The sequence below is a fragment of the Tiliqua scincoides genome, chromosome 4 (assembly GCF_035046505.1).
Source record: "Tiliqua scincoides isolate rTilSci1 chromosome 4, rTilSci1.hap2, whole genome shotgun sequence".
Lineage (NCBI taxonomy): Eukaryota > Metazoa > Chordata > Lepidosauria > Squamata > Scincidae > Tiliqua > Tiliqua scincoides.
This window is the reverse complement of record NC_089824.1, coordinates 97,907,138-97,930,300: the sequence shown is the minus strand read 5'-3', so window position 1 is coordinate 97,930,300 and position 23,163 is coordinate 97,907,138.

The window sequence follows — 23,163 nt, the reverse complement described above, 5'->3', positions numbered from 1 at the left end:
GTAAGGGCTCCCCCCCACTCATTGGACAGGTTCAGGCAGCCATTTTCAACCACTGTGCCACGGCACGCTGCTGTGCCACAAGTGGTCCACAGGTGTGCCATAGGAGTTTGGGAGAGGGTCGTTGAGTAGCAGGGCCACTGGGGGATGTGAGCCCCCAACCAACAGCATGGTGTGCCTTGTCCATTGTCAAAAATCAGCTGGTGTGCCTTGACAATTTGAGTGCCTTGTCAGTGTGCCGTGAGACATAGAAGGTTGAAAATCATTGGGGCAGGGACTGGAGCAGTGTTAAAGAGTGGAACCCGGTCTCTTTTTTTAGTTTACAGATGTTGCTTCCAATGCTTTTTTAGCTAGCAAACTGCAGGTGCTTTTTTATCTTGCAAATTCTTGCAGACACACAAAGATGTCTATAAATGGATTCTCGTTAACACCTTCAGGAATGGGAAATAGACCTGGTGATAAAGTTGGTGGGGACGGACGGATGGACAGACACACACACACACACACACGACCTGGAGATAAAGTTGGTGTGGACGGACGCGCGCGCACACGACCTGGATATAAAGTTGGTGTGGACACACACACACCGAAAACAGTTTGAATCACCATGTTATATGCAAACATATCCCAACCAACACGAGGGAGAGCTATTTTAGCCTTTAGAAGGGCAGAGAGAGGTTGAAAGAGCAGAGCATGCGTTGAATGAATGAGTTCCAGGTATAGTTGAAATGTGTTGAAAGAGCTGATCGTCAACAAAAGAATCATCAGAAAGTGGGGGACACCTATACTCAAAAAAGAATTGAATAGTGGCAGGAAAAGGCAGGTTTGTATTAGAATGGCTTGTGGGGTTTTCAGGTAGGAAGGAACATGGGTAGCTGACCGCAAAAGCCCAACCAACTGCTGGTTTTTGGACTTCAAATTATGTATTGTCAGATATGGTTCAGTAGTTGAAAACATATACGTTTGAATTAACAGCAATTACAAACATTTTGCTAATATGAGGGGTACAATTTGTGGCATGCCAAGAGGTACACAAGCCAAAAAACATTGTGAACCACTGGTGTGTAAGATCACAAGTGTTGAGTTGATCAATTTGTGGTTTATGTTTTCTTCTTTTCCCTTAGCTGGTACACAATGGCATCTCTGCTCCTGAAAAATGCGTCGGTGGCTGCCATGAATACAACCCGCTTCCTAAACTATATTTCAGCCAGCCGTCTGTTCTCCTCTTGGCTGCTGGGACGCTCGCAGTGTTTCAGTCCATTGCAAACCTTAACTGCCACCAAGCCTTGTGTCATGGATCAGAAGCCCTTTCTGACAAGTTACCCACTTCCTAGCCTGCAGTGCGTTGCTGGCATGAAAAGCAAGTTGGTCCTCAAAAAGCGCTGCAAAGACTGTTTCTTTGTCCGCAGGCGTGGCCGACTGTACATATACTGTAAAACTCACCCAAGGCACAAGCAGAGGCAATTCTAACTCTACTAACTGATAGAGGAAATGTACAAACCAAGTTGTTTTGGTCTCCCAAGAGGAAAATTCATGATCCGGTGTACAAAACGCATTGATTTCCTAAGAAGCATAGTTGCCAGACGAGCAGAAATGAGTATTCAAGTTTAAAACTTGGTGGCTAAAACCCCCCAATTTCTGGTACTTTCTGTGATCACATTTTTAAAAAAGAAAATAATTGCTTATTTTGAGAACTGCTCTTTGAATGTTGTCAGACTTCACCAGAGACTTTTTAATTCAGCAGACACTAGGATATTAATGTCACCACACTAAATACAGTATCTGAAATAACCTCTTGTTGATATCTGTTATTTGTTTCCACATAACATATTTAAAATTAGAGCATCAAAACAAAGAGCCTCAGTCACAAAGAGTGATTCAACCAAAGTTTGATACTTTTTTCATTGTTTTCCATGGAAGACCTACTTAAATTTCTCCCATTTTCCTGTTCTCCTGTTTCCCATTTCTCCTGTTCTCTTCATCCTCTCTGTTCATTGCAGTTCCCTTTTGTTGTATATAGGGAGATATGAATGGATAGGAGTGTGTGATAGATTTTTATACCATCTATCACACACTCCTATCCATTCATATCTCCCTATATACCAACAAGATCCAAATTGTTTAATCAACAGTAACTTACAATTACAAAGCATATATTTAAGTGAAGAATTAAGTGCAGGTGAATGAAACTTTCCTATGAAATTATTGCTGCAAGCAATAATTCATCTGTATTAAATAACCCATTTGTATTTGTAGAGGGGTGAGTGAATTTCATTGTGGAGTCTGATAGATTAATTTACAGGAGCTCCAACTTGGGTTAGTTCAAAAACCAGAGATGCTATCATATTTCTCCAGTACTGAGAAAATTTCTCCAATGCAGACCTGACAGTGATGTTTCACACTTGGATAAGTATGTTGCAGCACTGTTAGCAAAAAGACCTACGCAGTATTCTCACTGTGTGCCTATTTCAGATGGTTTGGCCTTCCAGCTTCAGCTACTAGCTCTGTAGCCAAAGGAACAGTAATGGAGATGGTGCAATCTTGCTGCATTCCCCACTGCGCCCAGAAATAATCAATTTGAATTCCATTAACCATAACACGAGTTAACGGCCAAGTGTAAGGGGCCTTGATCCCCTAGAGGAAGTAGAAACCAAAATGTGTGGCACAGAAGTAATTGTTGTAGGTATGTTAGCCCCAGATGATTGAAGACATCCTCCTTATTGAGAGACAAACCAAACTTAAAAATCTTGGTTTGCTTGCAATGGTGAATTATATTCATAATATGCCTGATGCCATCAGCTGTGTGCCTGTGGAGCATGGACCTATTCTATCATAAGGAACATAGCGATAGCTTTGTTACGTTTTGAATGCCATTAAAGAAATAAACATTTTTGAAATTGGACAATAAGAACCCACTATAGTAGCAGCTTTCTTTAATTTGGAGAGAACTGTAATACAGTACATGTCTCATTTAATATAGTTTTCTTTAGGAGGGCTTTATTGTAAAGATCAGTTAGGCATTGTACTAGAACTGTAATATACATTTATAAATTTGCATTTTATTTAATTTTTAACAAATTCTGTGGTTGTACTGTTACTAGAGATCTCGAATACCAATTTAGAAGAAGTGTTCAGTATTTTAAAATCCATTTAATACTTGCTTAATTTTATTGTGCTATAAATAATAGACTACAATTGTTCAGAATATTGCCAACTGTTCTAGGGTTCCACTGAAATTTACCAGGGCTCTTTAACACTAGTAATAACGATAAGTGTAAAGTCTGCTATTACCAGTCTTCCCCTGTGACAAGCCTTTGTAGGACAGTGCTGGCCGTATTCTTGGTGCACTCAGTTTGTGTGGGACAAATGGCAAACTTTAGTAAACGCTGACTGGCTCTCCTTGCATACCTGAATATATGGTCTAGCACAGGGGTGTCAAACTCGTTTCATACCAAGGGCCGAATGGCAATCATGATGCGTGCTGAGGGCCAGAAGTGATGTCGTTAGGCAGGAAGTGATGTCATTAAACAACTCATAACCAAAAAATAGCATTTTTTCTTCACTTAGGAGTTCATTAACTTCAAATGACAAAAGAGAAAACATGCAAATCTTGATCATATTTCAAGATATGGGAGAGCCCAATTTTCATGGGGGCTGCCCTTTTAGCAGTAACACCTCAGCACTGCTCAGCAGCTGAGAGCCTGAGGGCCGGATAAAAAGCTTCCGTGGGCTGCATCTGGCCCCCAGGCCTTATGTTTGACACCCCTGGACTAGCATGTACCCCAGAATCTCCTTTAGCACACAAGTCAGCAGTAGCCTGAAGCTGCAATCCTATTAACCAGATTGATTGATGCAAGGTCTTACTTATTAAACTTCATCTCCAAGTGAACCAAGGGTTTTCAAGTCCAATGTGCTTTCCAGAATACTGCCAACCCATCTTAAGGAGCCAACATCTTGTGTTATATATCAAAAGGACTGTAAGCATTGCAATATTCCACCAAGAGTTATGGGAGGTTACTTGTGATATTAATGTGAGCTGGTTACTGATACTGACAGGGATACAAGAATGTGGCACATGTATTGAGAAGAAGTTCTTTCCCTTTTTTGGTAAAAGGCAGTTACAGAATTCTTTCTGGTGGACCGTTTGGATGAAGGTATGTCTTTCAGATAGCATTTTGTTATACCTAGTATGTACTATGTCTTTACTAACAGATATTGCCTTGTGTGTTGGTGGTACTTGTGTACATTATTATTTTTTTCTTCACTGAAATTGCTTTATACGGAAACAGCTGTGGAGCTATCTGAATTTTGCCCTTTCCCTAGACATTAGTATTCTGTCCCAATATATGCACATTCTTACTTTAAAATATCTGCTTTTTTACTTTACTATAACTACAATATAAGTGTTTTATTCTTAATCACTCTACTTCTACAAAAACCGATTTAACTATGCAGATCTGGCCTTGCATTAGAATATACTTTTTTCAGTGTTCTGATCTGTTTTTCTACTCCCATGTGTGCCAACATCTTCTATAATATGTTTACTTCTCCACAAGTCCATGTCCAGTGCTAAACCTCTGCCCAGGACTGGCAAATCTGTTTATAATTAAGTTTGTGCAAGAGAATAACTATAAAACAGCTCTTGCGTAGATCAGGGGTGGGCAGACTTTCAGCTTTAGGGATCCTGGACCTTTAACAATTGTATAGAAGTGGAAATTTCAGCAGGTGTAGCTTGTTATCTCACAGATATTCTCTGTCTTACACAATTGTTAAAGGTCTAGGTTCAGGATCCCTAAAGTTGAAAATTTGCCCACTTCCGGCATTGATCATAGCCCTCAAAACCCTTCTCTGAATTGTGTTCTGGAGTTCTCTGCATTGTTTGCTTTATCCTGTATGGTAGCTAACTTGAAAAAAAGATCTTAAGTCTAAAAGAACTTTTAAGACCATCACACGGTTAACAGCCCAATCCTATGCATGTCTACTCAGAAGTAAGTCCTATTACAGTCAATGGGGCTTACTCCCAGGAAAGTGTGGCTAGGATTGGGCTATAAATCCTTTAACCCATTTCTGCCAGGTCCACAGGTTGAGCCCTGTTGCATATACGCAGTGTTGGGCAAAAATGGCTTATGGGTCTTTCCTCATCAATAGCTATTGGATGGGGTGGCCACTAGGTTATTCTTCAACCATTTCCCAGAAAGGACAAAAAACTTTTGGAAGGAGAGCAGTACTGGGCAGTACTTCCTGCCAGGTAACACTAGGAAATAATTTCCAGGCTGTACTTGATGACCATGCTAAGGACTTGGGTTCCCCAGAAAACTACACTTCCCAAGATCTCCAGTGTCTAGGTCCCTGCCATTGCAGAATCCACAATTCCATTAAGGGAAAGAGGGCAACTGAAAGCCTCTCAGAGTTATATCACCTCTTGTTAATTGGGAAAGAAACAGAGCAGTGGCATAGGGTACCAAAGTACATGTGGGGGTGGGCCAGTTAAAAATGGGGATTAATGGGGAATCACATGGTGCTCATAACAGTCATGGGGAATGCATTAGTGTTCAAATTTTGGAACTGGATGACGAGAAGGAAAGTGCCATTTTTCAATTTGGAGGACTATCGTTCAATTTGCTGAGCCCCCTTCCACAGTAAAACCAACCCATTATCATTTTACCCATTTTTATTTTGCATCCACTTGTTCAAAATGACAAAATATCTTATTGCAAGTGTAATTTACTACCACCTTCAAACTGTCTTGGCAAATACTGTGTAATTAAGTTGAGCAGAAAGGTGGAGAAAATATTTGCTGCTTGATTTTTAAAAAACTATTCTACAGAAGCTTCCCCCCACCCCCAACTTCCTGCCCTCCAACAGGTGGATATGTAACTAGGTCAACTGAAAGAATCCTGCAGCTTATGTATATTAATGAGTAGAAGGCTTAGGCTGCAGCAGAGAGCATGAGAAACAGCGCTCTTGTTGCTGAAGTAAGGACAATGTCTCTTTAATAATGACAGGTGAGGGGAAAATCTGTCTGAACCTTCCTGCTTAGGGAGTGCCATCTGACTGTATCAGTGGGGGATTCACTGAGGTTAGCTAACTGACAGATGACTTCTTTGCAGACACCTGGTCCCAGCCATGTCTACGCTTTATAAAGGAAGGGGTTGGTTCCTTTTGTTTTAGTATATTAAAATTGAGGAGCACTAGAAAGATTATTTCTAGGAGGAAAATATGCATCACTACCAGTTAGGGTTAATTTAGATAGACTAGGAATGGATGATGAGGAAATATAAGTGTTCTGTTCCGGGAAAAGATGTATGTAGGTGAGCCCTGTTGAGCTGGCTGGCCCAATGGGCACATGATATTGCTGTTTTACTGGTCAAGGCTGGGGCTGGTCAGCGCCAGAATGAACCCCATTTCCACCACCCTGAGTTCTGTGGAGGACAAGTAGAATACAAATGAAAGAAATAATACCAAGGAAAATACACATTCCCATTCAGGGCTACAGGTTGTTGCACTTAACCAGTTGCCTATGGCTGTAGTTATTTTGGGATCAATTTTCAGAAATTCATCTGATACAGACAAATCTGGTTACGTCCCAACCAGGGTTCCTTAAGCATTCCCAAGAGTTCCAAGCAATTTTACAACCTCTCACCTGAAGCACTTCACTTTCCCCTTGCATTGGCCAGTCACCCCCATTTTTCAGAGTGGGAGTGCCCATGCGTTATCTGTGGTCTGGTCTTGTGACGTCCATCCAAGTTATGATTATTAACAACATTTTGCCATTGAATGTTGTAATTGTCAAATACATTACTTAGTACCAGTTCTTGCTTTGTGGATGGGGGGAGGGGCGGAGAGAAGGGGAGATCGGGGGTTCTTCAGGATATTACAATGTTGCAGAGGTTCTCCAACCAAAAAGAGGGCTGCATGCCATTGCATTATGGTCTTCTAATGACATTGTCTGCACATCAGATTCAAAAATAGCAAATGTATAAGAAAAACTGTATTTAGGGTTGTAGTCAAAAAAGTTTGAGAAACACTGATCAAGATTAACATTTAAATTCCTATACATGCCACAGGCCACACTGCTGAGCAGAGTGGTATCACTGCTTCCTTACAGTCCAATCCTATGGAGAATAAAACCAATGCTGTTCCTTTCTGCTTTGTCCCCAGAAGAAAAATAGTGACCATTCAGTGAACAGGGGATGTCTCCCTTGTAAAGGGCACTTGGCTGTTTCTGCCCCAAATGGTAGTCACAGTTACAGCACAGTTCATACATTCTGTCAAGCTACCCAGAAGAAACAGCAGTAAATTACTGCTGAATCTTCCAGCAATAATTTAAATAGATAAGTAATTCTGGTTAAGTACATATTGGGCAGTACATATGGAAGACAACTAGAGGTAAAACGTCAAGGGTGTACAGTATTTTTGAGATTCCACTGTAGTATTCTGACCAGGACTGTGCTGAATATTCACTGGTTTCAATTTTCAGAAGCAAAACTAGTGGTCGTGGTTGGAGAAATTTTTTCTGAGAAACAATTTATGCAAGCATTCACCTTTTGAATATATTGTTTTGTGCCACTGTTTCCCCTGGTTTCTGTTTTGACCAACTTTCTGTATCAGTCACCTGCAGTATATGATTCCACTCAGTCTGGGATCACACAGTGAACAGGCTGATACCATGATCATAAATTTGACAGGACAGTATAACCAGACACCAGTAAGTAAAATCATGCAGATCAACCCAACTAATTGCATTTGCTACCTAAAAACATCAGTAAGGACAAAGGCAACTCAAGAGCAAGGGTAAATTTAAACAAATGAATGCATATGTTTTCAAGATTGTTGAAAACTGCTGAAAAGAGGAAGGTGGTTTGTTTTCCTTTGGTGCATCCTGCAATGTGTGTAAAAAGAGCGAGGAGTTTCAGCTCAGTTCCCATTACGACAGACATGTCTTATTTTCTTTTTTTTTTTAATTTAAGAAGGCTCCAAAAAAAATCTGAACTGTTGAACTTGGGATTTTGTCCAAATGCGCACACGCACTTGTGTCAGAAAATAAAACTTCTAAGTCTGGCTAAAAGTGAATGTACTATGAAAGGATGAGTTCCTGCTTAACCAGACCTGGCTTACTTATTAATAGAAAGGGGTTTGGAAGTAGCAATTTATGAGTACCTAGGCACAGTTTTTGTACAGAAAAGCAGCTTGGTGGGTTAATACATCCACCTATAAATAAAAGCAGTGACAGCTCTCCTGTCAGTACATGCTGATGGATGGTTCCTTTTTCTGCCATTATAGCCTTGTGAATGTGGGAAAATTAATTTAAGTGGTAGTTAATTTCTAATGAATTCCATTCAACCGGTTAATATGGTCCCTTGATGTTATGGTAACCTTCATGGATCATTGCATTATGTAAATATATTCTACTTTATGCTGCTTTAATAAAAAAAAAGGTTGTTCAGTTTTGTCAAACCTTGCACATAGATACACATGGTCACCAGGGTAAACTTTTTAAAAAATCATTGAAAGTTGGTTTATTTGAAATATTTAATATCGAATTAAACTTCCTTAAAATGGTCCCATGGGGCAAAATAATTCATCTTGTAGACGTGACCATGCTTCATCTGTCTGCTGAGTGTGTCACCATTAGTTTTACTTGGGGCCAAGTTTTAAACTGTTACTCAAAGAACACATGCAGCAAACTTCCCTTCTCAGAATTATGTTCCACTGAGTTCAGTGGGGCTTACGCTGATGAAAGTGCATTGAGAATGGCAGCCATTGCTTCAGAACAAGGCTTGAATAATAAGGGGCTCTGCAGTTATGAAGCATCTTTTTTCCAAGTCAGACCACTAGTCCATCTAGCCCAATACTGTCTGTTAAAAATGGCAATAGTTCTCCAAGACACTGCTCAATTTACTGGGGGCAGGGGGGGTACAGCCATCTACTCTTTCGGGCAGGTTGAGAAGGCTGGGGAAGGGCACATGATTTGGCTAAAAGAGAAGACGGGGAGGGTTACGTCTGATGATGAAGATGATGAATATTTATATATACCGCTTTTCAGAAGGAGTAGATCAAAAAGTGATTTTACATGGTAAAATAAACCAATTAATGGTTCCCTGTCCCTGAAGGACTCAAAATCTTAAAAACAGAGAAAAGACACTGGAAGAAACCTTCTCTTGCATAATTTAGAGCCCAATTCTGGGCTCGGGGTGCCTGCTCACCACTGGCGCACACTGTCGCAATCGTGCCATATGGCACATTTGCAAACCCTACCACCAGGCAAGAGCCAGTGGTAGCCCAGCGCTGGCAACCGCCAGACAGGCAGCCAACCTCCACTGCTTGGCAGTCGCACAGACCAACAAGCAGCTGAGAGATGGCGTGGGGGGAGGCTGGGAGGAGGTGTTCCGGAGAGGGGAGAGGTGAGCTGAGGACAGGGAGAGGACGGGGAGGAGGCGTATCGGGGGAGGGAGTTGGGAGGGAGGGAGGCTGAACCAGTGGAGCGCTCCGCCAGATCCAAAGCCTCCATGTTGGGCTCACTGCCCAGCACAAAGACACTTGATTCACTGCTGTCCTTTGGGTTGGCAATGAATCGAGTAACCCTATTGTGGGGCTACTGCACTTACCCTGGGAAAAGGGATGGAAGTCCCCTTCTCCCGAGGTGCCGCTGACAGTTGCCTTTTTTTTTTTTTTTTAAAGGGCGCACAGGATGCGGCAGTAGTCATGAGCCCCAGGCAGCTCAGGATTGGGCTGCCCAGCTCCACAATCTTATGCAAAGGTTTTTCTCACTACTTGAAATCCTTTTTACTGGAGATATCAGGAACTCAATTCTGGAATTAGTTCAGAAATGGCTCTAACCTATAATCAATAATACTCTACATTTATGTAGGGCTTATTGAGTGGTCAAAGTGCTTTGCATTCGTTACCTCTGTAAAATCTTCTAGAATTCCATAACCAAGTGTCAGTATTTTTACTCTATCACAGTTTTGCTGGGCAGAAATGACAGAAGGTAAGAGAAAATATCTGGCCTAAGCCCACCAAGCAATTCCAAGGTTGAGATGAGACTTGGAACCTTCTCTGCTCACACTTCACATACTCTGTCCCTACACTACACAAGGTATCCTAAGATTGGCTAGTAAATGTATTTATTTATATTTATGAATTTCTCCCATTCTGAAAACTTAGAGCAAATGATGGAGGACAAATCCCCTCCACCCCCACAAAAAACTGAAAAAAAATTTATCATAGATGTATATCAACAACTTTCACACTTTAACCCAAGGAATAAGCTTCCAGGCATGGTCTGAGGTCACATGATGCAGCCACCTTGCTCTGGTCAGTCCTTGAATGGGCAGTCATGTAGGAACCCTATGTATACTTTCCTGAGATCTGTGATGGAAGAAAAGTGGAATATAGATAAAAATAACCCTGAGTCTCCAAAGTCTTGCTTTCCAAATTGGATTTGTGTATGCAGGATCCATAAAACATGTCTCTGTCAGAATGGCAACAAAAGGAATTGGTACGTGTTAATAATAATAGTGCTCTGGAGCACTCAGCGATGATGCCATTGCCAAGTCCTGGAACACTAGTAGGAAGTTTCACAGGGCTTCAATTACAGCTTACACCGCTTCCTGCAACTCTCAGAAACATCTACGTGACTCTTGTCTGGGTCATGAACTCTACTTTGGGAACCACTGGTCTGGAGATTACTCAAGTGCAGTCAAGAGAACTGAAGTCTGTGTCATTACTCCAACAGTAAAACTGGAAATTTAAAAAAAAAAACAACCATATAGTGATTATACGATATAATGTGAAAACAATACTACTAAGCCCTTCCATTCAGCGGAACAGATCTAGAAATGCTGTACAGTACTATACTTAAAACTTTCATGTGCAACCCAGTCGTATGCATGTTTATGCAGAAGTAGATCCTACTGGATGGCTTCTGTAAGGGTAAGTCTTGCCTCACGAACCTTATAGAATTCTTTGAAAAGGCCAACAGGCATGTGGATGCGGGAGAACCCATGGACATTATATATTTGGACTTTCAGAAGGCGTTTGACATGGTCCCTCACCAAAGGCTACTGAAAAAACTCCACAGGGAATTAGAGGACAGGTCCTCTTGTGGATTGAGAACTGGTTGGAGGCCAGGAAGCAGAGAGTGGGTGTCAATGGGCAATTTTCACAATGGAGAGAGGTGAAAGGTGGTGTGCCCCAAGGATCTGTCCTGGGACCGGTGCTTTTCAACCTCTTCATAAATGACCTGGAGACAGGGTTGAGCAGAGAAGTGGCTGAAGTGTAAAGTCATGCACATTGGGGCAAAAAATCAAAACTTTAGATATAGGCTGATGGGTTCTGAGCTGTCTGTGACAGATCAGGAGAGAGATCTTGGGGTGGTGGTGGACAGGTCGATGAAAGTGTCGACCCAATGTGCGGCGGCAGTGAAGAAGGCCAATTCTATGCTTGGGATCATTAGGAAGGGTATTGAGAACAAAACGGCTAGTATTATAATGCCGTTGTACAAATCTATGGTAAGGCCACACCTGGAGTAATGTGTCCAGTTCTGGTCGCCACATCTCAAAAAAGACATAGTGGAAATGGAAAAGGTGCAAAAGAGAGCGACTAAGATGATTACTGGGCTGGGTTTGTAATGATTATTTTAGAAATGGGTTATGTCAGAATGCCAGATGCAGGGGCGGGCACCAGGATGAGGTCTCTTGTTATCTGGTGTGCTCCCTGGGGCATTTGGTGGGCCGCTGTGAGATACAGGAAGCTGGACTAGATGGGCCTATGGCCTGATCCAGTGGGGCTATTCTTATGTTCTTATGGATGTAGTTGACTATGGGCCTAATCCTATCCAATTTTCCAGTGCCGGTGCTGCTATGTCAGTGGGGTATGCACTGCTTCTTCTGTTGGGGAGGCAGTCACAGAGGCCTCCTCAAGGTATGAGAACATTTGTTCTCTTACCCCTGGGCTGCATTGCAACTGCACTGGTGCTGGAAAGTTGGAGAGGATTCAGCCCTTACTCTCAAGCAAGTGAGCACAGGGTTGCAGCCCTAACTGTAGAGTAGGAAACTCAGATTATCCATATGGAGCTGCAGATTAGTGATTCAGTCTTTCTGAACTTATAACAACGAAGAGTTCAAGGCGTGTGCAATTGAATTACTGTTGTGTTGTTTTGTTTTACAGAATATTGGATTTAATGACAAAACAGACTATTAAAAATACTCCCATTTGTGTGGATTCGAAAGAGGATTATTGAAGACGGAGGACTCTTGAAAGATTGACTTAGCAATGACTCTTAGCTCTTAAGGCATTATTGCATTTGTTAGATTTTCCTGCCTGATTCAGCTGTTTAATTGTCTCCCATTTTAAAAATTTAAGCATCCTTTTGAATCTCTCTCCTTGCCCCAGTTAGTGGATTCCTTGATTAAGAAGTGCTGGAATTAACTTTCTAGCAATGAAATTTTTACAAGTATTTCCTGTTCACAGTAGTAAAAACATCTCTATACAGCTGCATGAATGATTCATTAAAGAGCGCATGTCAGAAATGCAACCGAGGCATTAGCATCCCGCAGCTCCCCTCGCAATCTTCTTTATTTTATTTTTATTTTTATTTTTTCCCCTTCTCCCTTGCCACTTGCACTCCATTCTTTTGTTGGCAGCGTTTTGATTTCTGCATGGTATGATTAACCTGTACACTGTGTTCCTCTTAATGTGAAGCTGTTTTCTTATCCCTTCAATTCTACAAACCGGGAAAGAAAAGCATATAGCCGGAGGCTACATAGAATAATACCAGTGTCAAGCTTTATAAAACATATTTGTTTTGTGTCCTCTAAGGACAAATGATAGACATGTAAAAATGTTTTCTCTGTTCCTGTTTCAGGGAATACTTAGTTTAGAATTAACTTCTGTCACCGAAAACAATTTGCAGAGCCTGCTCTATACGATTTCCTCGCCATTCTTGCTGCAGAGAAGGCGGGAAATGGTACATTGTGTCTTATGAGTGATTACAAGTCTGTGGCATCTACTTTCTCTTGTCATTGTGATTCTCCTTTAAGAAAAGCTTGTCATTCACAACCAAAACATCAATCCTCCTTCAGGAGGAACAAAGAAATGCATTAAATTAGCAATCCACCACACAGTATAATTCATTTAATTTTTAATTGTGTTTAGAAGACTACATTCCAGTGGCTTCAAAACACTTTATTTTCATCACACGTCCTAATTTTGTAATCTCTCAGAAACATTTGAGAGTGTGGGGGTGATTTTGCTCCCTGGACTTGCACAACTAAAGTTAATTTGCAGAGGACTTCCAAACACCCCAAGTTTGGACCCAAGATCTTGAACTTACAGAATTCTTTAGATGATGACTGGCTCCAGAAGCCCTGAGGCAAGATATCCTGAATAGGAAGAAGAGAGGCATGTTCTTTTTGGCTTTGGATGAGGGGCAACCAACTGATCCATTTTGGGGTTAGGGCAACTTATGAATGTGTGAATCCACCCAGAGGAATTTCTCATCTTCTGTCAAAACCCCTTTTTGAACTCATCTGAAACTCCTCAGATGGTTTTCTCAAAAGGAACCTCCAAACCATTTGAAATTTCACATTAGACCAGAGATTCTCAAACTGGGGCATCACAATGTCCCAACCTAAAGAGCTCTTTCTTTGCCCCTATAAGAAGTGGGGAGGGGGGAATGCAGCAACGTGATCTCCAGGCTCACACTGCTGCCAGCAAGGACAGTGACTTCAGCAGCCTCTTGGGGGGCTCCCCAAGCCAGGAAAATATAAAAATAAAGATCATGACCCACTGCCAGTTTCGGGATCAAAAACTAGAAGTGGGTCCTGATCTTTATTTTAACATCTTCCAAAGTTTGAGGAACCCTGCAGAGGCTTTCACAGGGCTCCCCACACCCTTGGGAGGCTGTTGCTGCTGCTAGTAAACAGCATGAAGCCCATGTCACCCCTGGCAGTGTCATGATCATGGGGATTGCATTGCTGCATTCCCCCCTCCCCTGCAAAGGCTTACTGCGGCTCCCAAACACCTGGAGAGTTTGGGAATTGCCGCCTCGGACAAAATCCTGTAGCAAGTCTAACTTTCCCGAAAGGACTCAGAGTTGAAAAGCTTGTACTGTATCACTTGAGACTCTAAGCCTGGGGCTCACATGATAGAACAGGGATGGCCAAACTGTGGCACTTGTGCCACTAGTAGCACATGGCACTTCCTAAGTGGCACATACAGTGTCACCATATATTTTTGAAAAACATTTAAATTACAACAAAGAAAGCACTGCAGCAATTTCCTGTTTGCTTGATTTCTTTGCAACTGCTTACACAGCATGCCCCTGAGTTTCTAATGCTGCAGTGGACACACTTAGGGTGGCCATGGTTACTCTGCTTGATTTGCTTTGGTTGGGAAATGGGGAGAAAAGTGGGAAAAGAACAATGGACAGGAAAGAAAGCCAATAGGGTGAATGCTAGTGAGCTACATTCCACAAACTGGTGGGTCACTCACTCACCCGAGAAGGCCGGAATTGGTGGAATGCTGAAGAGGTGAGGGGCAAACTGTAGAGGGCACCAGGGGCTGAGTGGGGCAGCACAGAGATGGCCAATGAGAACAGCAAAGTCCAAGTGGCTCAGCCATGTGAGGAAAATCATCTGCAAAGAGATCCCAGCTAAGATAATCTTTGAGAAGGTGGGCAAGCAGAGGGGGGCTGGGCTGGGCTGTGCAGAAGGGCAATTAATGCACATTATATGGACCTATGAAGAAGACCTGCTGGGCCAGACCAGGGGGTCTCCAAACTTTTCAGCCAGAGGGCCACATCAAATATCTGGCATGGTGTTGAGGGCCAGAAAAAAGAATTTTTTTAAATATAAAATTTAAATAAATTCATTAGTGATGGAACTTAAACAAATTAATAAATAAATGAATGGGCTCAAATTTCAAGGATTTTTCCAAGCACCAATGCAAACCACAAAATAAAGCACATATGGAACCCCAAATGGAGGCCTCCCTGAGAGTCAGAAAGCCTTCTAAGGCCTTCAGAGGGCACAATAAAGTTACTTCCAGTTTTGGGAAAACCAGGAAGTGATGTTTTTAGGCTGTTAGAAGGTGTTCTGAGGTCCAGGGAGGCTGTATGCAGCCTCCCCGGCCCTCAGAACACCCTCTGGATGCAACCAGAGCACAGCTCTGGTTGTGTTCAGTCAAGTGGGCCAGAGGCTTTTGGGACTAAAGGCTCGCCACAGGCCACATCTGGCCCCTGGGCTGGAGTTTGGAGACCCCTGGGCCAGACTATAAGATCATGCAGGCCACCTTTGAGTCTTAGCAGTCGGCCAGGTGTCTTTGGAAAGCTCCAAATAGGCAACAGCACTGCTGTATTTCTTGCTTTGTAGCTTCTGGAAGTCTGAGATATACTGCCCTTGAATTTGGAGGCTCTGTTTAGTTTTCATGGTAATTTGCCGCAGAATCGGAGAGAATCTTAGTCACAGTGGGCCTTCAGTTTGAGTTGACTCATGGCCCTCAGGATCTTAAATCAAGCTATGCCTAATTCTTTGCACACTAAGGGCCCAGTCCAGTGCAGCCCCTAGGTAAGGGAATAAATGTTCCCTTACCTTGTGGAGGACTTCATAACTACCCTCCCACCCACCACTGGATGCAGCACAAACTCCATTGGCATGGCTACACCAGGGCTAGAAAGCTGGATAGGATTTGGCCCTAAGGCTACAATCATATCCACACTTTCCTGGGAGTAAGCCCCATTGACTATAATGGGACTTACTTCTGAGGAGACATGCATAGGTTTGGGCTCTTGCTCCCCTGAGGTTTTCTTTAAGCAAATCAGGGACCTGTAAGAAGCAGTCACACCAGAGCATGAGAGCAATATGAGTAATAAATTGTGAAGGAGTGCCTGAGCCTATTCCTTCTACAACCCAGAGAATTAGGCTCTCTTGCACCTCTGTCTCAAGTGAAAAAGATTATTCTCGGTTGAAAAGGCCTTAACTGCCAGCATGGTCAGCATTATTCCTTAATCTTCAGCCAGTGCAATGTTTCTTCTTTAATGTTTGTTATTTGTATACCTTGGTGTTATGTTTAGTATGAAATATCTCACTACTTTCCCCCCATTTATGATTCACGCCTGACACAAAGAGAAGTGGGAGTGTGCCACTGCTGATCAGTTCTTTATAGGTATTCCGCAACTGGCACCTTGTTTATCGTGTAACATTACTAATAGGCATGCTGTAATCACAGGCAGACAAGAAGTTGCTCCGTACTCTTACTTTATGTGAAAAGATGCTCATGTATCAAAAGTCTAACTCTTTCAGGTAGGCACATGCAGGCACATTGCAAGAATCTCAAGGTGTCGGGAATAGAAGCTATGCTCATGGTCAGCCCAAGATCTCTTAACACCTAAGGTGGCATGCCAAATGCTGCCCCACCTTTGCCCCGTAAGTGCCAGTCTCTGCTCCACCCAATTTCTAATGCTCTAGGTCCGTGTTTCTCAAATGGTGGGTCAGGACCCACTAGGTGGGTCGCAAGCCCATTTCAGGTGGGTCCCCATTCATTTCAATATTTTATTTTTAATGCATTAGACTTGATGCTGCCATGTTATGTGACTGCATTTGGGGAACTGTAGTTTTAACGGGCTACTATGGATATGCTTGTAAAATGTTATTAAGTGGAACTCACTTCAGGGTAAATGTGGGTAGGATTGCAGCCTAGGATTGTCAAAGTTGTTCTGGCTGGATGACGTCACTTCCGGTCATGACATCACTTCCGATGGGTCCTGACACATTCTCATTCTAAAAAGTGGGTCCTGGTGTTAAATGTGTGAGAACCACTGCTCCAGATCTATCCTCTGCATTTCCTCTTTCCACCTTTCCCTCTTTTCCATTTTCAGTTTCAGGAGTGAAAGGAGAAGGAGGAGCAGTGGAGGCATGTAAGAGGACAGAGGTCGGTACCCCACATACCAATCTGCTGCCTGAGGTGACTGCTTCAGTTAGCCTTGTGGATGGACCCGCGCTGGCTGTGCTGTATTTCTTTCTCTGTCTGGGTGCCACTCTTCAGAGAAAGAGTGTCCACCAAACAAGGAAGCATCCAACACAACAGTCACTCTAATCCACCACTCTCTTCTCCTCCACCTTTCCTCTTCCTTTCCATCCCCTTTCTTTTCCAATTCAGTGGGGGGGGGGGAGCTGAGAAGAAAACTGAGGGGGCAGAGGTGGGTACCACCTGAGGTAACCACCTCAGTTCGCCTAATGGTTGCCCCCCCCCCCAGAAGGGGAATAGGGGTTGCTTCATATACCGAAGATGGGGGGGGGGGGTTGTACATATAATAACATAAGCTGTAGAGACTGACACAAGATGATCATAAAGATGACATTGAAATGCTGCTGTCTTGGAATGACTCTGAAAACACTGTAAAGCAAGTGAAGGCTATTGTCAACCCCAAACTAGACAGGGTGGCAGTATTTCCATGTCTTTAAACACAGAAATGTTGCAATTACACTGAAAGAGGGAAGGGGGAAGCTTATTTTAACATCAGAAGGGGCACATGAGGGAAGATTGCAGAACCCGGCCTGTGGTTTATCTCCTACCAGCTCCGCTTTTCCCTCTGAGTGCTTCTCTCTTCAACTGAGCACTGATACCAGAGGTGACCCAAGCTGGGTGAATAACACTTGGGGAGAGGGACAGTGCCTAAGCAATAGGCACAGAGATGATTCAGCACCCTCGCCTGTGTCTATCTTGGCTTTCAAATCAGACGTCGACTGAGCTGCAGCCACTCCTTCACCAGTTGTGACTTGTGACTAATTGCTACATGATTGGCTGGGGCTGGGTAGCTTGATGGCAGAGCACATGCTATGCACACAGAAAATCCTGGGTTTGATCTCTGGTCTTTTCAGATAGGGCTGACAAAGACCTCTCGAAAACACTGAAGAGCCACTGTGACATTTGGTGCAGACCATGTTGAGCAAGATGGACCAAGGTTCTGACTCAGCAGAAGGCTGTACCTTATGCCCATATATGAGTTGATGGGGGGGGGGGTCTCCTTAGCTGGCAATGATAATTCAATAATAATAATAATAATATACAGTATTTATATACCGCCTTTCTTGGTCTTTATTCAAGACTTTATTCAAGGCGGTTTACATAGGCAGGCTTATTAAATCCACGCAGGGATTTTTACAAATTGAAAGAAGGTTCTTTCTTTCAAGAACCACTACATATTCAAGGTGTTACACTCCGATCTGGTTTAACATTCTGGCCTCCATCCTCCCACGCTCCGAGCAGATGGAACAGCTCAGCTGCAGCTTGCCAGCTGCTTCAAGGTCGCACGGTGCCGGTGGCCTCGAACTGGCGACCTTGTGGATGTTAATCTTCAGGCAAATGGAGGCTCTACTGTCTAGACCAGACCTCCTGCCCGCTTCAACCCACTTAACATGTTCTTTCAAAGGCCTGCTGCTCCAATTATTTCTGAAGTGACAAGAAACCCAATAATCCATACTGTAATCATTGAATTAAAGTGGAGTGAATCACAACTGGAGTTGTGAACATTCTCTTACATTGTTTCCAGATTACAGTGATAGAATTTGTAGTGATGCTCAAGAAGGAAAGGTTGCATGTTTCAAAAGTGGCCGCACAAAGTAGTTACAAGTAGCACATTGTTTTTCATTACCAATGATTTGTTTCCTTGAAGAACAACCTCCTCTGAAATATTAAACACAGTCAAAATGACTAATGCACTTTTTGAATCTAAATACTGCACCGTTAAAAATTAACAAGGCACATAATTTTGATTTCTGCCCACAATTGAAAAAAAAAAACTTGTGCAGAAAGATTAATTACTTATAAAGTAAAACACAGATTTTTTTTCAAACTGACATTAAATTTGCATCTGTGTTGGTCTGTTGGATTTCACTTTAGTCGACAGTATGTATGAAAAAAGGTTGTCTTTCTGCAGGCTCAGAGGAATGTAAAGTTACAAATGCAAATGATGGCATCTTCACAGTGCCCACTGAAGGTGTGCATTCTGCTAAGTTTGCTTCTAAATGGACCCAAGCTGCAAATCAGGAAAGCAGCAGCAGCACTGGAGCGAGAGGGGAAGATTCAATTATTCCCATTTCCTTTGGCACATAATAAAGAGAAGCACTGCATATGTTTTGCTGCAAATGGAAAACAAATGAATATTGCAGATACCTGATGTAATCCGAAAACAGGGCCATCGGAATCTCATAGGAATCTGCCTTAGAGTGAGTTTCGACCCAGTCCTATGCTGGCCGGGCAGTGGCGTATCATGCATTGCGGTGATGGAGGTTGCTTTATGACAGTCGCAAAGCAGCCTCTGCCAGCATGCGCTGCCAGGCCGCCAGCGGGGAGGCTGGAGCAGTCTCCCACATGCCAGCAGACAGCCAAAGACCTGCCAGAGCAGGTAAGGCAGCACAGGGAGTGGAACAGGGCAGGGGAGAGTGGAATGGGGCAGTGATGGGGTGAAGAGGAGGGTGAATCAGGCCAGAGGGGACGGGTTCAGTGGTGGCGCATGCTGAATCCTGACCCCCTTCCTGGCCTGATCTGCCTTTCCAGTTCAACTCAGACTTGCGTCAGCAATCAAGCTGGAACACGTCCAGGTTGGCCCATAGTGGCTGCTGACCAGGGACATGCAGGGCAGATGAGGCAGAACCACCCCATCGTAGCCCATGGAAAAGCACAGCAGTTGCCCTGCCCACTTGCACCTGAGGAGGTTCTCCTTACACCTGAGAAAGCAGGTGTAAGGACAGCCTCCTCAGGTGTAAGCAGGCAGGGTAGGTGCAGTGCTTTTCCATGGGCTACAATGAGGCACTTCTGTGTCACCTGCTGCCACTGCACTAGATATTCCTATTGCTGAGGGTTATCCTGGGGTAAGGGAACTAACAATCCCTTAAACATGAAAGATCCCTTGAGGAGACAGGGTGTGGTGTCAACAATGGGCCCTTGCTCTGATGGTTCTGGAAGCATGGGGTTAGCACCAGGGCCTTAGATTATAGTGCAGTGGTTCTCACACATTTAGCACCAGGACCCACTTTTTAGAATGAGAATCTGTCAGGACCCACCTGAAGTGCTGTCATGACCAGAAGTGACATCATCAAGCAGGACAATTTTTAACAATCCTAGGTTGCAATCCTACCCACACTTACCCAGGAGTAAGTCCCATTTATTATCATTATTAAAAGAATATACAGAGTAACTTGTTAAAAGTACAGGTCTGTAGCATTTCCCCAAATGGAGTCACATACCATGGTATGCATCAAGTCTAATATATTAAAAGTCTAGCATCTAGTCTAATATATTAAAAATAAAACATTGATATGAATGGGGACTCACAGTTTGAGAAACACTGTGTGAGTGTGTTGCACAGCTGCAGCCACTTAGAGGCAACAAGGCCCTCAGGGATAAAAGCAGCACCTGGACGAGGGAGAGTTTTGTGGGGTAGTAGAAGGAGGAAAGCTTGGAGGGAGGAAGGAGAGAGTATTAAACTGACTTAATGATGGACAGACTAACAAACTGGTGGTCTGACTAATGGACAAGCTAACTGACTAACAAACTGGCTAGTGGACAGACTGACGGACAGACTGACTGGCAAACTGACCTACTGAATAGAAACTGCTGGAGGCTGCTGCGGCCGAAGAAGCTGCTGACTGAAGAAGGAGTACCTCTGCAGCCCCACAGGCAAGCTACCTACTGGCTACCTTCCCATTGGTGCTGGGGTGGAGCATTAGTTTTGTATGCAGCTAGAGCTAGCCATATTTGAGCCAGGAGGACTAATTAGCTTAAAGTGGGCATATGTTCACTAGGCCAAGTTTAGAAAGGGAATTTGGCAAAACAGCACCACTTGAAAAAACAGTTAGTGGGGCAAGTGTCAGTTTATGCACTGTAGCCAATATGGAACTCTTAAGGCAAGTCAGTGTTATCACAATTAACCACTGCATGTACATCTGAAACATTTGCAAATGTCTGGAGCAATCTGATAAATTATTGGTTTTAATTTTATTGTGCTGGCAAATGTATAATCTTCCAGCAGTGAAAGTGAGTGGATATGATCAGGTATAGATGCGAGACCGAGTGCAACTGTAAACTATTATCTTTATAATCTCAGGATAGTATTTGGGAATGTGTCCTCAGACCATTGTCAAAGGAGATGTGGGGAGTGCCTCATTTCTAAGAGAGGTGTTAGCATTCAAAGGCAGGGGACAGTTGCTCGGTGGGGAGAGGAAGGTGTTCCACGCATGTTCAGAGGCATCTTTTTAGCCTATTCATAACCTAACTTCATATATTTCTTAAAAGAGGGTGGCCAAAGATGGTAGAGGACAGCATCATATGCGTTCAGTTAAAGCTACAAGACTAACAGTCCAATCCTAGCCCCAATGCAGCCTTGCCAACAGGATGCATTGCGTCTTGAGGTGGGGGTACAGTCACAGAGGCTTCCTCAAGGCAAGAGATTGCTTGTTCCCTTACCTTAGTGCTGCATTGGTGCTGGAAAGATGGTTAGTATTGGACTGTATGAAAATGACAGGTGAGGGGTATTAATTTTTCTAACTCGAAACCGATTTGCCCAAACTATTATTGGGTGATTCCCAAAGATGACCATTCAGTCAGTTTTTCTCATTCAGATTGCCCACAGTGCTACAAAAAGGGGAACCATTTCAGGATGGCAAGCCGAGCGGTATAATGTGTTAAGGAAACGGAGTAAGGCAGGCAGTCTGCTCACACATTTCTTCTTAATGGAGAAGCATATCGTTAGCAAACCAAGTCTTACTCGCACTGGGAAACAAAGACTCCCATTTATTTCTAGAGCTTGTACACAGCTCCGTTCATTTCAAGAGCAGTTAATATGCTGAAGATGAGACTTGCCATTATTATCCCAAATAGGGTGATATCTTTTCTGTGAATATACTGTAGATAGTGGACATAATGCCATGTCTACAGCTTTGATATTCATGGTCAGTTTAGATTTATGAGAAATCCATTGCAGCTCACAAGACTATAGTGTCACATTAACATGTATTTCCCAAATCCATAGCCAGAAGTCAGGGCCTAGGAGAGGGGGGTAATTTGTACCCAGGCCCAGGGTCAGAAAGGAGGCCCAGGAACCAAAGGAGGGGGCCCAGAAATTTCCTGGGATCTTACATTTTCTAATCTCACCCCGACTCACTGCCCATATGAGATGCTGGGGGCATTACCATGGGCACATGGCGGCAACTACTGCCAGGAGTCATACACACCAGAGTCACATCTGGGAGGAAACTGACCAGCTCTTTGGCTTGTGGGTCTGCTAACCATGAAGGAGTGTATAGGAACTCGGTGACACAGCTGACTGCAGCTGCTACAGAAGTCAGTTTTGGTGTACACAGGACACTTTCCATTCTAGTGTGAGCCTAAATACAATGATACTAACCTCCTGCAATGATTTTCTATATTTGAAAGATTTTTGAGGAGAATGTGTTTGGTTTTCTGTATTACTGTATCTAGCTGTCAACACTGGGCAGGCAGGTAGAGCTGAGCTCTGCATTGGGAAGACTGATAGACCTGGGCTCCAAAGACAAAGGCTGCATTTGGGGAAATGTTACAGATCTATACTTTTAAACAAGCTACTATATATATTCTTTTATTGTTAAAAGAATTGTTATGTTTATTCTTTTAACAATAGTAGTAAATGGAACTTACTCCTGGGTAAGTGTGGGTAGGATTGCAGCCTAGGATTGTGAAAAATTTCCCTGCTTGATGGTGTCATTTCCAGTCATGACATCACTTCCAGTGGGTCCTGACAGATTCTCATTCTAAAAAGTGGGTCCCGGTGCTAAATGTGTGAGAACCACTGGACTAGTGACTTCCTGCACATTGCTACTTCAGAGACAAACAGCTGCTCTACAGGATTGCAGCCTAGGGGGAGAGATTATAACTTTCCTAAAGTATCTGAAGGGCTGTAAAACAGAAGAAGGGGAAAACTTGCTGTCTGTGGTTCCCAAGAGCAGGACCAACCAATGGGGTGAAACTCAGGGAAGTAGATTTAGAGTCAACATGAGGAAGAATTTCCTAACTGTAAGAGATGCCCAGCACTGGAACAGTCTGTCTTGTGTGGTAGAGGGCTCTCCCTGGTGGAAGTATTCAAGCAGTGGCTTGACTTCCAACTGTCAGGAAACCTGTAGCAGTTGC